Raw genomic sequence first — 13,909 nt, forward strand, 5'->3', positions numbered from 1 at the left:
CACACGCACACACGCACACGCACACGCACACGCACACGCACACGCACACACACACACACACACACACACACACACTCACAGTCACACAGTCACACATATACTCAGACACACACACTGGTGAAATGAGCAGCAGTCAACCCTGAACTACCAAGAATGCAATTTCATTGCTAAAGTGAAGTGGTGCAATATTCCCTCTGTATTATCTATTGCTGAATACAAAAGTAATGTTCAACTATGAGAGAATACCAAGACCTAAAAGGAATGTTTTTTCACTTGATTTTTGTTCTGGTCTATTCCAGTCATGTTCTGTGTGGTGCTATTTAAACGTGGCAGCTAGTATTACTCGGTCGTCACAATATTTAACGCACCAGTTCTGCAGTAATCACATCATGGCAACACATTTTTACTTGTGATTTAAGTCTTTCTCCCAGCCCACACAGTGAAAGGCCTTATTGAAATTAAGTACTCCAACCACATATTTCAAAATCACAGGAAGCATATACATACAAATAAATAAATAAATACATGACCAGCATTTATGAAAACATTGCACCAGTTCAGTTCATTCCCAAGCTGGCCACATCGTTTTATTAAAGCAAATTGATCATGTTTACACAAGAGGTTTGTTACACAACGGCTAACCAATATATTTATGACCTGCATTGCTGTTACAATTATGATAAACCTTAGTTCTGACAAAATTAGTACAATAACAGTCAAGTACAAGAACGGCATATGAGCGCATTAACAGTTTTAAATAGGACAAATACAATAATATTCAGTGCAATTGTTGCCCCTTTCTGTCAACAACATTCAGGTGATTTTGGCACTTCAGCAAAGGGCTTTTACTCATGGATACAGAAAAGAAAAATGGAAAGAATAAACGCATCAAATGTTCGGTAAATGAATAATGCGCACTGTGCATCGTGACTACTCACACAGCGAACTAAAAGTGTTCAGGCCTTGGCCAAATGACACGCTCACAGCTACTCAATCACTCTGCCAGGGCATCAATTACTACCACACTTCTCCACAGTGATCTAAATAATAACTAGTCAACTGATCAACCCACAAAAATGGACGACATTCTAGTAACTGTGTAATAAGTAACATAGAGCCAACAGCGATATGCATGTAAACATCATGTTATTTACAACTTCACAAATGCGAGCATGTTTCATATCATCAAACTATTTGAGGATGCGTGAGCCTCAAGCCAAACGGGCACCGGCACAGTGTGCCGTTGGATGCAAGCATCTTTCAGGTGCTTCAACGACAACAGTATGCAACATAGACATTCAATGACATAAAGCACACAACTCCTACCACTCCTTCAGCCTCCTATCCAGAAATAAACAGCTCCATTAACATCACACACGAGTTATACTCTAGCAATGTTTGTTTCTCCACAAAAAAACATGTTATGTGAGTTGACTAACGTCCATACAGAATGTAACACAAAGCAAACAAAAAATACATTATGGACTCTTGGACTGTGATTGGCTGAGTCTCCCACTATGAGCCTCTCTTCACTAGCCTGGAGACCGCCGTCCTGATCACGTGAACAGGACGTCCTCCAGGCTGCCCTCTTTCAGGTCCTCAGTCCACAATCTCCTCCAGCACGTTCTGCAGACTGCTCTTCCCGTGGATGTCCTTCAGGTGGCGCCGCAGGCCGGGCTTGTGCGCAAAGTGCACGGCGCAGTAGTTGCACTTGTGCGGCTTGTCCCCGTGTGCAGGTTGAGGTGGTCCTGCAGCGTGGCCTTCTGGGAAAAGGTCTTGTGGCACAGCGGGCAGCGGAAGGGCTTGATGCCCGTGTGGACGCGGATGTGCCGCGTCAGGTTGCTCTTCTGCGAGAAGCTCTTGCCGCAGAGCAGGCACAGGTACTGCCGGTGCTCCTTCAGGTGGGTGACGTAGCCGTCGAGGTGCTGGAACACCCGGTCGCACCGGCGGCACAGGTACGGCCTCTGGGCCAGCGAGCCCACGTCCCTGGCCAGCTCCGTCCCGGGGAAGTCCCCGCCCGCCAGGCCGGCCCCGCCGAACCGAGAGAGCCAGCGCGACTCAGCCAGATTGTCCGCTCGCTTGAAGCGCGTCGCCAGCATGTACATCTCCTCCTCCTCCTCCTCCTCCGCCCGTGGCCCCTCCCTCCCTCCTGCTCCCCTGCTCGGTCCTGGGAGCTGTCCACCAATCCCGACTGGGGGGCGTGGCTCTGGCTCTGGCTCTGGCTCGGGTTGTTGTTCCTGAAGGGCGTGGGGGGGCGCTGCTTGCGTCGGTGGGGCCCCGGGGCCGGGCTATAGAAGGGGCTGCTGGTGTGAACCGGCTGGGCCTCCCCATCCTCCTCTAGCTCCGGGGTCTCCAGGTCCGTGTCCTCCGACTGCTTCACCCTCACAGCCTTCACCTCCTCCTGGAACTCCACCTTGGCCCCCCGCTCGGCCCTGGGTTCAGACTTCACCTCGGCCCCGCCCACGTTCTCCATGCTGGTCTCCTCCCAGTCTGGCAGGGCACTGGTGGTGGCTGGTGGGGGGGCCGGTCCTCCTGATAGGGGGAATGTGTGACGGGTAAGGGGTGGTGCCGGGGGTCCTCGCACTCTCCAGGGGTCCGCTCTGACTTCAGGTGGGCGAGGGTAGGGTTGAGGTACTGGGAGACGGCCTGGGCACACCTGTCCACCACCTGGCCCATCTGGAGCGCACTGGCGGTGGTCAGGTAGCTCACAAGCTCTCTCAGAGGGACCTGAGGGGAGAACACAGCTCATTAGGCACAGAGATGATCTAGTCGTGGATTTAAACTTCAGGTCAAAAAATTACGACATCATTTTTTGCTCTTAATAAATGTAGTAGCAGAACCTACAGAACCTTATGGCTTATATTATTTATGTTTGTAAAATATCGTTTATTGATTCATTCATTGGGACGAAATGGGAAAGAACGAGGAAAAGTGACGTCACAGCACCTCGAGGAGCCCCGTGTAGCAGGAGAGCAGCAGCCGTCTGCCCACCTCCACGTGGGGGACCACGCCCACGCACAGCTCGGACCGGCCCTCGTGGAGCAGGAACTTGTCCCGCAGGAAGTCGGACGACGCCGCCAGCACCACGCGGTGGCCGTGGAAGCGGAGGGGCGGCGGCGCCGCGGGACCCCCCGGCCCGCCGAGAATGAGCGTGACGTCACAGAAACGACGTTCCTGTCGGAGGGAGTTCATCCTGCCGAGGACCGAGTCGCCGTACGCGTCGAAGGAGAAGCGCAGGGTGTCGGAGGAGGAGGAAGAGGAGGAGGAGGTGGAGGAGGAGGTGGCAGACATGGTGTGCTGCTGGTCTGTGTGTGTACTGTGTGTCCTTAAAAGGAAAGGATCAACGCATAAAGTCATTAGGACTCAGATGGGCCTGATACAACCGCTTTAAACAGCTTGCAAAGTCAGCGATTGTTGTTGACGGAGTGCGGCGAATAAAGAGTAGGCCTACAGGATGTGGTGTGAGAATGGCCTTAGAGATTATTTATATCAAGACAAAATTATAGAACGAACGAAACAACAAAAATAATTCATGAGGTAACTATTTCAACTAAGCATGCTGTAGGTCACACACAGTGGCACACACACACACACACACACATCTTATAATAGCCTACAATCCGACCTCCCCAATTAAACGATCCACAGCGTAATGAATATCTGCTATCCGTTTACATCAACATCGCCTCTCATCCCCATCCTTTCAAAAGAATAAATGTCTTTGGTCTCTAGCCTACCGTTGAAATACGCTCAACTAGTCAACCCCATTAACCCCATCATCAACCCCATTCCTCGAACAGAGTGAATATCGCAAAGAAAGCCGTGAGAAAAGCCCGTTTGATAACACATGAATGTACAGCCCCACCTTGTGCTCCAGGCGTCTCCTTTATTATGATGGAGCCTAACGGTGAGCCAGCAACCCACTTCCGACCGATTGTTGCTTGAAGAATAACATTAGGTGGTGAGGGGGGGTCACACACAATGATCTCGATCCAGGGGATTTGTTTTGATATGCGATTATTTCCCCCTATACATTTTTCATCACAAAGATTAAAGCCTATACAGTCCAGCCGGCGACGAGCGACGGTCACTCAGAGGTGAGAGGCACGACTAACCTCTTCCTGCTTCTCAGGCATATTCTACGCGCTGTCTGCTACACGCAGCAGCACGTGAATCGATTAACCCCTTCTCCGCACGCGTCACGGAGGCCCGCTGATGCCGAGCTGCGGTGGTGCGATGTTAAATAAGCAGGCTTTGAACTCCACGTGACACCGTGTAATAATGACACCATTTTACCTTTTTGTGCTCCGCTGAGCCAAAAATAATCCGCTACCGCTGCAATACAAAAAGCGACCACGTGGGGGTGGTAAGACTTCAACCACAACCTACGTAGGCGGAACCGAGCTACAAGAACACTTAAATTAATCCATTACAAAAAACATGTCGAGACTCACGTCTAGGCTTAGGGTGACGTGAAATGATATACCGTCCATTTGACAAGACTCTCCGAAAATAACAGAATTTCTAGTTATTATATCTTATAGTAGGCCTATAGTATATTATATTGTATTGTAGTATAGTTTAGTAAAGTGTAGTGTGAGGTATAATGTAGTGTAGTATAGGGTATTGTAGTATAGTTATTGTAGTACAGTTTAGTATAGTGCAGTAGCCTATAGTAATATTGTAGCCTATAGTGTATTGTAGTATAGTGTAGAATAGTGTATTTCAGTATAGTGTAGTATAGTATAGCATCTAGTGTAGTCTAGTATAGTGTTCTATAATGTAGTAGTTTCTTATAGTGTAGTAGTGTAGTACGGGTATTCCGGGCGCGCCAGGCTCCGCCCCCTCGCCTCGAGAAGTCCCGCACCTCACTGCTGCTGACGCATCCGAGCGGAGCGTGCATCTACTACTTTTTATTCCTCATTAACGGGACGCATGTCGGACACCGTGGGATAACGTGTTAAGAAATGGGAACCGAAAGCAAAGTTTACACAGCGCAAACCGTATAGTTGTCGACCGGTGAACCCCTGCAGGCCTACATGGAAGTGGCCAGCGTGCAGCGGAGAGACTGGTGAACACTTTGTTGACAGCTAACGTGAAGTTAAGCCGCGGAGTAAAGCGTCGGTAACCGGCCTTCTCGAGCGGCTCCGGGGGCCACAATACCCGGGTGCTTTCGGACTGGATCTTAAACTCAGCTCAGCTGACAACCCTTTGACTGGTAGGTAAAAAAGTGTGTATTGTCAAGTGGCAACGTGCTTCGTATTGAGAGCCACATTGATAACATCAATTAGTAACAGCTTCAGTTTGTTTTTAGGAAGTGTGTGTGGATTGAGTTGTTATGTCCAAGAGATGAACGATCTGTCGTATGTTACTGTTATATTATTCTAACAAAAGGGATTTATCCTGAAGGTGCATGACACTTTATGTATTATTCTCATGAAAAACGATTGAAGTCTCATGAAACAATGACTGAACATCAGGTATTTTAAACAACATGGTAGATGTTTTCGGAAAGTGAAAAGAGAAGCATAATTATCCAAAGCGACTTACATCAGTTAATACACACATTGACACACCGACGGCAGAGTCAAGGATGCAAGTCTACAGCCAGTCGGGAGCAGTTAGGGTTGCGTGCAGTTAAGTGTCTTGCTCAGGGACGCATAAACACTCGAGGAACTGGGGATCGAACTAGCAACCTTTCGTAACAAGGCTCTCCGAAAATAACAGAATTTCAAGTTATTATATCGTATAGTAGGCCTATATTCTATTATATTGTATTTTTGTGTAGTGTAGTAAAGTACAGTGTAGTGTAGTAGCCTATAGTGTATTGTGGTTTAGTGTATGTATTGTACTAGTATAGTGATTGTAGTAGGCTATAGTTTAGTATAGTGTAGTAGCCTATAGTAATATTGTAGCCTATAGTGTATTGTAGTAGGCCTATAGTGTAGAATAGTGTATTTGAGCATAACAATGATGAAGTAATGTTTTTCTTTGTCATACGTCTTGTTATAGTCACGAGTGCCATTTATAGGAAGCGATTGTGTGGCTGCTTATTAGTGACTGTTAAACATGTCATTCATTGTTGTTACTATGTAGTATGCAGATAATTGGTTTGCATTAAATATGTTGAGGATTAAAACGTAATATCTACGTTTTAGCGTCATATTTTTAATCAAAACATTGCTCTGCGTTATATTGCAGATTGTGATTGGTAAACATTGGACATCTTTCTCCTATCCCGGTATACGATTATGAACTGCAATGTGGTATGATTTTGCATATGAAACTACTATCAATTTAGATATAGGAACACTTTGTCTATGGTGCTGAAATGGTAGTGGTTTCTTTTGACCATGGCAGTTTGTTGAGAATGGCGAGTCGGCCAGACGACATTTCCAAGAAAACTAGACGGCATAGTGCAACATCGATAAACCAGCCGTCTGTGACGAGGCGCTTGCGACATTTCAAATAAATAAATAAATAAATGATGTAATCGGTTGAAAAGTGTACTGGCTACGGTGTGTGACTTTCTGCCAAAAGTGCCCCCCAGTGCCCTAATCGACCTGTATAATCAAGGAGCAAGATGCTTTAGCTACCCACCAATAACATGTATGTGAATTCACTGTCAATCCCTTAAAGGGACTCTCACCTTTGTTGCATTTTTACACTTTTTTTGGATAAGGTTAAATTGGTATTAATAAGGTAATAACACTCTAATATGCAAGACAGACCCACCAGGAGTAAAAACAAACAATTATTTGACTCTCATAATATTTAGTGAAAACTTCAACCAATGAAATTCTTCGGACCAAATTACCTTATTGGCCGACAGACCTGTCTGTTTGCTGCATGGATATATAAGGTTTTCCGTCTGGTTCTTGTGGCGCATTCGGGCCCGCGTCATCAAGGCGCGTCCTCAACTAGAGGGTTTGTTTTGATTCCACGGCAGACAGTAGCGAGTAGCGACCGTAGCGACTGACGATGGCAGACCAAAGTGGTCCACGGCGTACTGAAACTGCACCATTCAGTCCGATTAGGGGACTCATCTCGGACTCAGACTCATAGAGTTACCCTCCTCTGGAGCCTCAGGAAGACCTCCAGACTGTTGGCCACCAACTGCACCATTCAGTCCGATTAGGGGACTCATCTCGGACTCGGACTCACAGAGTTACCCTCCTCTGGAGCCTCAGGAAGACCTCCAGACTGTTGGCCACCAACTGCACCATTCAGTCCGACAAGGGGACCCGATTCGGCCTCAGAAGCCAAGTGGTCCCGCTCCCCTGGATGATTCTCAGGACCTCCAGACCGTTGGCAACCAACCGCACCACTCAGTCCGATTAGGGGACCCGTTTCGGACTCAGACGCGACGTTGTCCCGCTACTCTGGAGCTCCAGGAAGACCTCCAGACCGTTGGCAACCAACCGCCACACTCAGTCCGATTACAGTACCCATTTCGGACTCAGACGCGACGTTGTCCCGCTACTCTGGAGCTCCAGGAAGACCTCCAGACAGTTGGCAACCAACCGCCACACTCAGTCCGATTACGGGACCCATTTCGGACTCAGACGCGACGTTGTCCCGCTACTCTGGAGCTCCAGGAAGACCTCCAGACCGTTGGCAACCAACCGCCACACTCAGTCCGATTACGGGACCCATTTCGGGCTCAGACGCGATGTTGTCCCGCTAATTTGGAGCTCCAGGAAGACCTCCAGACCGTTGGCAAACAACCGCACTATTCAGTCCGATTAGGGGACCCATTTCGGCCTCAGACGCTACGTTGTCCCGCTACTCTGTTTGTAATGCTCATACACCTTTCTATATTATGACCCCTGGGAGTCTAAACATAACCCATGGGAGTCTAAACATAACCCATGGGAGTCTAGAACTTTTGTACTGTAGCGACCCTGGGACAGTTAAATAGTTTGTGTGTTATGTGTTACATTATATTTCGTTGTCCGTTATGCCAGTTGTTCTATGTGCATGTATTGTAATGTTCTTCTTGTCAATCAGCGTGGGGGCGAATCATTAGGTCAGCTGGGGGAGGGCCTTGGAAGAACAGGAGGGTGGGGGCCTGCACGCGAGTGAGACCGTGTTGGGGGTTGCCGGGGTAACCGGGGTTTGTTTTGTGTCGGTTTTCTGCCGTTGGTTACAATGTTACGGGTTTCAGTGACCTGGTTTTGGTTCATTAAAACTACCTTCAACTACTAATGACTCGACATCATTATGTCACCGGCGAGGTCGTTACAGTACTCGTTAAAAAATAACGCTTAGTTTTGTACTCCAAAAAATAACGCTTAGGGGGTGGGGCATTGGAGGAAGGCGGGATGATTTGAATGCGCTGTAATTCTCAAATGCAACAAAGGTGAGAGTCCCTTTAAGTTGATGGAGCCTGCTCAGTGATTTAACAGCAGATCAGTTTGAAAAGGGGAAATGTTTATGTGGAATGAATTAACCAAGCTTTCGTTTCTTTGGACATTCTAATGTTGTCTACCAGAACTTGGAGAGCTGGTAGGAAAACACTTGCAGGCCTGAGGCAGCTGTAGCCAGCTTCAGCAGTGGGGCTGTGCTGTGCCGAAAGGGTCTGGTGCTGGAGATAGCACTGAGCTCAGCCCACACACAGGTCCTGATAAGAAAGCAACAACAAGGAACTGGGCTCCTCAGCCAAGCGATGAACTCATGGGCTGCCCAAAAGGGCACCTATTACACATAGAAATAGCAGAAAAGGGAGAGAGGGGGGACGATTGTGTCCTCACTTCTCCACTACCCCGCCTTTGTATTATGCGCCTGCGTCTTAACTTTGGCTTCCCCTTTTGGTCCAGGGAACTGGTTTTCCCTGCTCTGTTTTTAACAGCTAGGAGTCCTCTAAAGATGAATCAGTCAGACCAATAGGAAAATGTTCAAATGCAGTGTTTTTCCGTCACTTCCGTATTGAGATACACACACGTAGAGCAGGGATCCTGTTTTTCAATGCTGCAGTGTTCCAAGGACGACGAGATAAACAAGCATATTCACGCCTGCATATACATTCCCCACGCAAGTTTTCGTTTTTGATTGTTAAACATTGACTGATTGTTATTCCAGGAAAGTTATTTCTCCCACATTAGGATATTTTCCAGTATAGTATCAGAGCAATTTTTATTGCAATTTTAATGTCAACCCCACAAAAACATGAACAAGGCCTATAGGTTCTGGCCCAGCTAAACTGATAGAGCTAGGCCTTCACATTTTAAAGAAGTTTGATTCCCTCTGTGGGTACCCCTTGTTATGCACTTAAGGTTTTGTATGATGCCTTTGATGGACAAGTCCACCAAATAAAATGTATTTTATTTGGTGGACTTGTCTTTCTAAACCAACCTTAGCCTTTTGATGCCTTCTAGATCAGCAATATCAGCGTTGGGGCAGGTCAGAGATTCTCTAAATAACAAAGAAGTTACGAAACATGAACATCTGTTAAGATTCTGCTACTTTAGCATATTCTGCAGTAGCAACGATACTATCAATATTAGTCATTCAAAGCAAAAAAACAACACATTTAGGTCTGTTGCAATGCTTCTTCCCCACAGGTTTGTTACATTTTATTGCATGTCCATGGCTGTTTGCATGGCAAGTTAACTCTTATTAATTGTTTGTTGCGTGAAAAAGTTAATAAACTATCTATAAATAGATGCTAACAATGAGATTATAGTGATAAAATATTGATCAAATCTAATAAAGTAATACATTTAAAAGTCTACTACTTCTGGTTATTACTTTAAAAAGAAAATTAAAGTGATAATCATTACTAGGGGGGCTGCAGCAATAACCGCATCACCGAGGTGACCGCCATATGAGGAGGTGCACCGCGGTTCCCATCCCATAATGCTATACACCACACCTTGTTTCTATTAATCTAACCATGTGTACAAAAAACATTCTAAATACCTAGGTCTCTCCACAGTGGATCCACATAACATTATTAATATTACACGTAACATTTAGCAGATGGTAGCGTTAGTAGAGCCCGGACGGAAAACATCAATCTTGTTGCAAAGCGAAATGTGTCATCGGCAGTTCGGGTGCTTTTGGTATTTAACCAAACAACAATGTTGAACCAGCAAACTAGACCAGACGGTGTGTCGCATTGGCTTAAAAGAGCCAGTGAGCCCACTGTTTCAGCTGGAACTAAAACACTGAGATTAAAAAAAGGGCTTTTGGTTGAGAGTTTAAGGAAAGAGGGGACTGTGTTATCCCCATGGTTACGACCCATAGCAAATATTTTATACTTCTATAGGACCCTGGTTGTGTAGCAGCGTTGTAACTGTTTTATATGAACCGCGCCACACACATATACTAGAAGTTTCCGAAAAGCTAAACTTTCTCTCGGACGTCGCCGTCAGTCTTTGCCCAGACAGAGCTCCACACGTCCACACACAGGGGCCGCCGGGGCCCCCCCAGGACCCCCGGAAAAAGAGCGCCACCTGGGTTCCCGGCAGAGTGTAACGTTCACATAGTGTTCTGGGGATGAAAGTGAAAACATTGGGCCTTTAGTTTTATCATAATGCCGGCTACGGACAGACGAACTGACAAATGACCTGCACAGAAAATGGCACAGGTAAAAAAACGCACCAGTGAGGACATTTCGATATCGTGGCAGCCCCACTCATTATGGTAACATAATTGAAACAGATATCTCAATATTGCAGAAGACCTTTGAAATGTCTAGAGGTAATATGCTACAGGACTTTCTACATGGATCCTTCAATGTTGCTCACACATAAAAGCAGAGGGTCTCCATCATCAACACTGAGAATTTGTTGTGTTGTGTTGGTCTTATTTACGTTCCTTGTTGGTTTATAGGCCCTCAACACACAATTTCTGGCCTCTCCTAGATATGCAGCTTCTATTTAGCAGTCAGGGAAGGACATTTATCCATAATTAGCTACAGGATTTTACGAAAATACTCCACGATGACCACGACCACGATGCTAGCCCAGTGAAACGGGATGGGACATTCAGTTGGTCCATTTCCAAAGAGAAATACCCAAACGGTCTACAGAAAGACTTTTCTCATTTGTGCATTGATGTGTTGACTGGTCTCCAGTATCTGTGCCGTATTTATTTTAGATACATTACATTATTCTATCATTATTAATTAGGTTAAAGCTGCACTATCTAACTTGTTCATTGCTCACTTTCTTTGGGGATTATCTCAGTGTCTTTTTGTGTTCAGACACAATACTAATCAATTTATTTCAGAAGAAAATTGTTGGCTGCAGTGGAAAAAGGGACATTGTGCAGTTTTAACCAAAACAGATCTGGGTGTAACTCTACAATGCATTTCTCAGAAGCCTCAAGTTCCGCATCAGGAATTTAAATAGACTCTAGAGCAGACAAACTCAGACGTTTGTGTTAACCTCCTCCACACCTCCTCCGCCCTCCTAATGCCCGTGTGTCTCCCCCCCCCCCCCCCCAGTCGGATGCGGCCCCGGTGCGGCCCGCGGCCCACATTGCGCTGAGGGACATGGAGCTAGCCACGGCCGCCGACGGCCCCTGCGCCCCCCGCGGCGAAGCCCCCCCTGCAGGGGAGCAGGAGCCAAAGCGGTTCCCCGACGGGTGCCTGACGGTGGTCCTGTACCATCGGGGGAGGGGCCGGACCCGGGACGGGGACAAGAGCGGGGCGGACGCCGAGCTCACGTACCCGCCCGGGAGCTACGTGGGCCAGGAGTGTGTGGACGCCGCCAAGGCCTGCGGTGAGTTGGGCGGGGGCTTACTTCCACCGTGGTGCTGGAACTATAAGGAGACTATTACAGTAGCCTCTCTGCTCCCCGCCACAGTGAGCGTTATGGTTGTGCTAGTTGTGCGCTCCAATATCCCTCTTATTGGTCGTACTACTTTTGCCATCTTTGGGGTCTGTTTGTTTCTGTGTGTGTGTGTGTGTGCATGTGTGTGTGTTTGTGTGTGTGTGTGTGTGTGTGTGTGTGTGTGTGGTGTGTGGTGTGTGTGTGTGTGTGTGTGTGTGTGTGTGTGTGTGTGTTTGTGTGTGTGCATATGCCTGTGTTTGTGTTTGTGTGTGTGCATGTGTGTGTGTGCGTGTGTGTGTGTGTGTGTGGGTAGGGGGGGGGGGTGGTCCCGGTGACACTGGCTAATCCTGGAGTAGGAGGCGTGCACTGTGCTGCATCAGAGTTATAAATGGTGGCAGTCTTGAGCCCTGAGCCTTCAATAATAATGGGAAACCGAAAGGGTTTGATAATAACCTTCCATTTATATAGTATTTATATTTAGTTTTAGTTTTAAGTCTTGTAAAAAAAGTCTTGTTCTGTGTTTCTGTTTCAGTTTAGTTTTCTATACAATGATTCGATGAATGTATGAGAAAAGTAATCAAACTAAAGAAAGTACACATCTCTAGTCTTTCTCACAAGGATATGTAAAGCGGATCATTACAAACCACCGTGTCTCAGACCTACTTCCTGCTACAGAACACTAATCGTTGCCTGTGTGGTTTCACTTCCTAATGACGTCATTGGCTGCTCTGTGATTTGAGGGCTGAATATCTGTCAGCCACAACAAAGGGCCTTATATACAGTACAGACGAGAATGACCCAAATAAATGATGTTATATGATATAATGCTGAGTATAATTAAGTGATGTGGTAGATTCCTCCTCTCTCATGCTATGACTTCTTTCCTTTGTCTCTGTTGCTCTTTAGGTTAAAAACAAACACGATATTAAAATGTTATCAGGCGCTCTGTAAACAGTTAGATCACATTTATATACTTCCATCTGTAAAAATGGATGTTTATATTAGCACACACATATACTTTGATTATTTATATACATATACATTGATAAAGATAGTATAAAATCAAGTACATTGTATGTGACAGGAGGTTGTGTGTTGTGTTCCCCTCTCTAGGCATCACTCCCATGCACTTGAGCCTGTTTGGTTTGATGAGGGAGAGCGACCACATGTGGCTTCCACCCAATCACGTGCTCAATCTGGAACCGTCAGCAAATGAGAGAGTCCTGTTCCGAATCAGGTGGGTAGAAGGCCGTTAACTCTATAAATGAGCTTGTGCTGCTTTTTTACTGCTGAGGCTGAATCGGATGTTAACTTTGAAACTACCGTATTTTCCGGACTATAAGTCGCGTTCTTTTTGTAGTTTGGCTTGCCCTGCGACTTATATTTCGAAGCGACTTATATGCCAAAATTGTGCGTACATAATCTTCGGCCGCAAGAGGGCACCGTCATTCATTAGGCCTACAACTGAACGCTGCAAGCCTACTGCACCACCGAATAAATTATATTCTCGTCGTCATCGTCCTCAATGTCCTCCGGTTCAACCAAAGCTACCCCAACCTTAGCTGCAATGTTGTGCAACATAGCTGTCACACATATCACAGCGCATGACTTGGCCGGCGAAAACTGGAGCCCTCCGCTGGACTTGTGAAGGCATCTAAAGCGCAACTTCCACCTCCCGATCGTGCGCTCAGGTTTAGGACCGCGGCGCATACGCGTCCGGTGGAATCCCGGTGTCACTGAATTCGGTATACTCTCAGAACTACGAGGGACCGACACACCTATATTGCTATTGCAATTTTATTCAGTCTCTCCAGACTAAACGTTCTTGTTTAAATATTTAAAAATAAATGCGACTTATACACCGATGCGACGTATATATGTTTTTTTCCTCGTCATGGAGCATTTTTTGACTGATGCGACTTATACTCGGGAGCGACGTATAGTCCGGAAAATACGGTATATTGAACAATATCATGCATCAATTTGATCCAATTGCTGAAAAGGGAACTGTACTTTTCATAGTACAACAGATCCAGTATAATTGGATCCCAACTAACACTACCCTTCTCTCCCTAGGTACTATTTCCCTGGATGGTACAACAATGGCAGTTCTTTCCTGCGCCCACCGC

General features: G+C 46.5%; 1 long non-coding RNA gene and 1 pseudogene across 1 annotated transcript; one reads left to right on the forward strand and one right to left on the reverse strand.

The window, feature by feature from the left end:
- Nucleotides 1-558: 558 nt before the first annotated feature.
- LOC130380587 (zinc finger and BTB domain-containing protein 26-like) lies at nt 559-3,258 on the reverse strand (annotated as a pseudogene).
- An 8,449-nt stretch (nt 3,259-11,707) lies between these two features.
- On the forward strand, nt 11,708-13,887 carry LOC130381343 (uncharacterized). Its single transcript, XR_008895374.1, has 3 exons — nt 11,708-11,729; nt 12,894-13,017; nt 13,857-13,887. It is a non-coding gene; the product is annotated as an uncharacterized LOC130381343 (long non-coding RNA).
- The last annotated feature ends 22 nt before the right edge of the window (nt 13,888-13,909 follow it).

Source organism: Gadus chalcogrammus, chromosome 4 (genome assembly GCF_026213295.1).
Source record: "Gadus chalcogrammus isolate NIFS_2021 chromosome 4, NIFS_Gcha_1.0, whole genome shotgun sequence".
NCBI lineage: Eukaryota > Metazoa > Chordata > Actinopteri > Gadiformes > Gadidae > Gadus > Gadus chalcogrammus.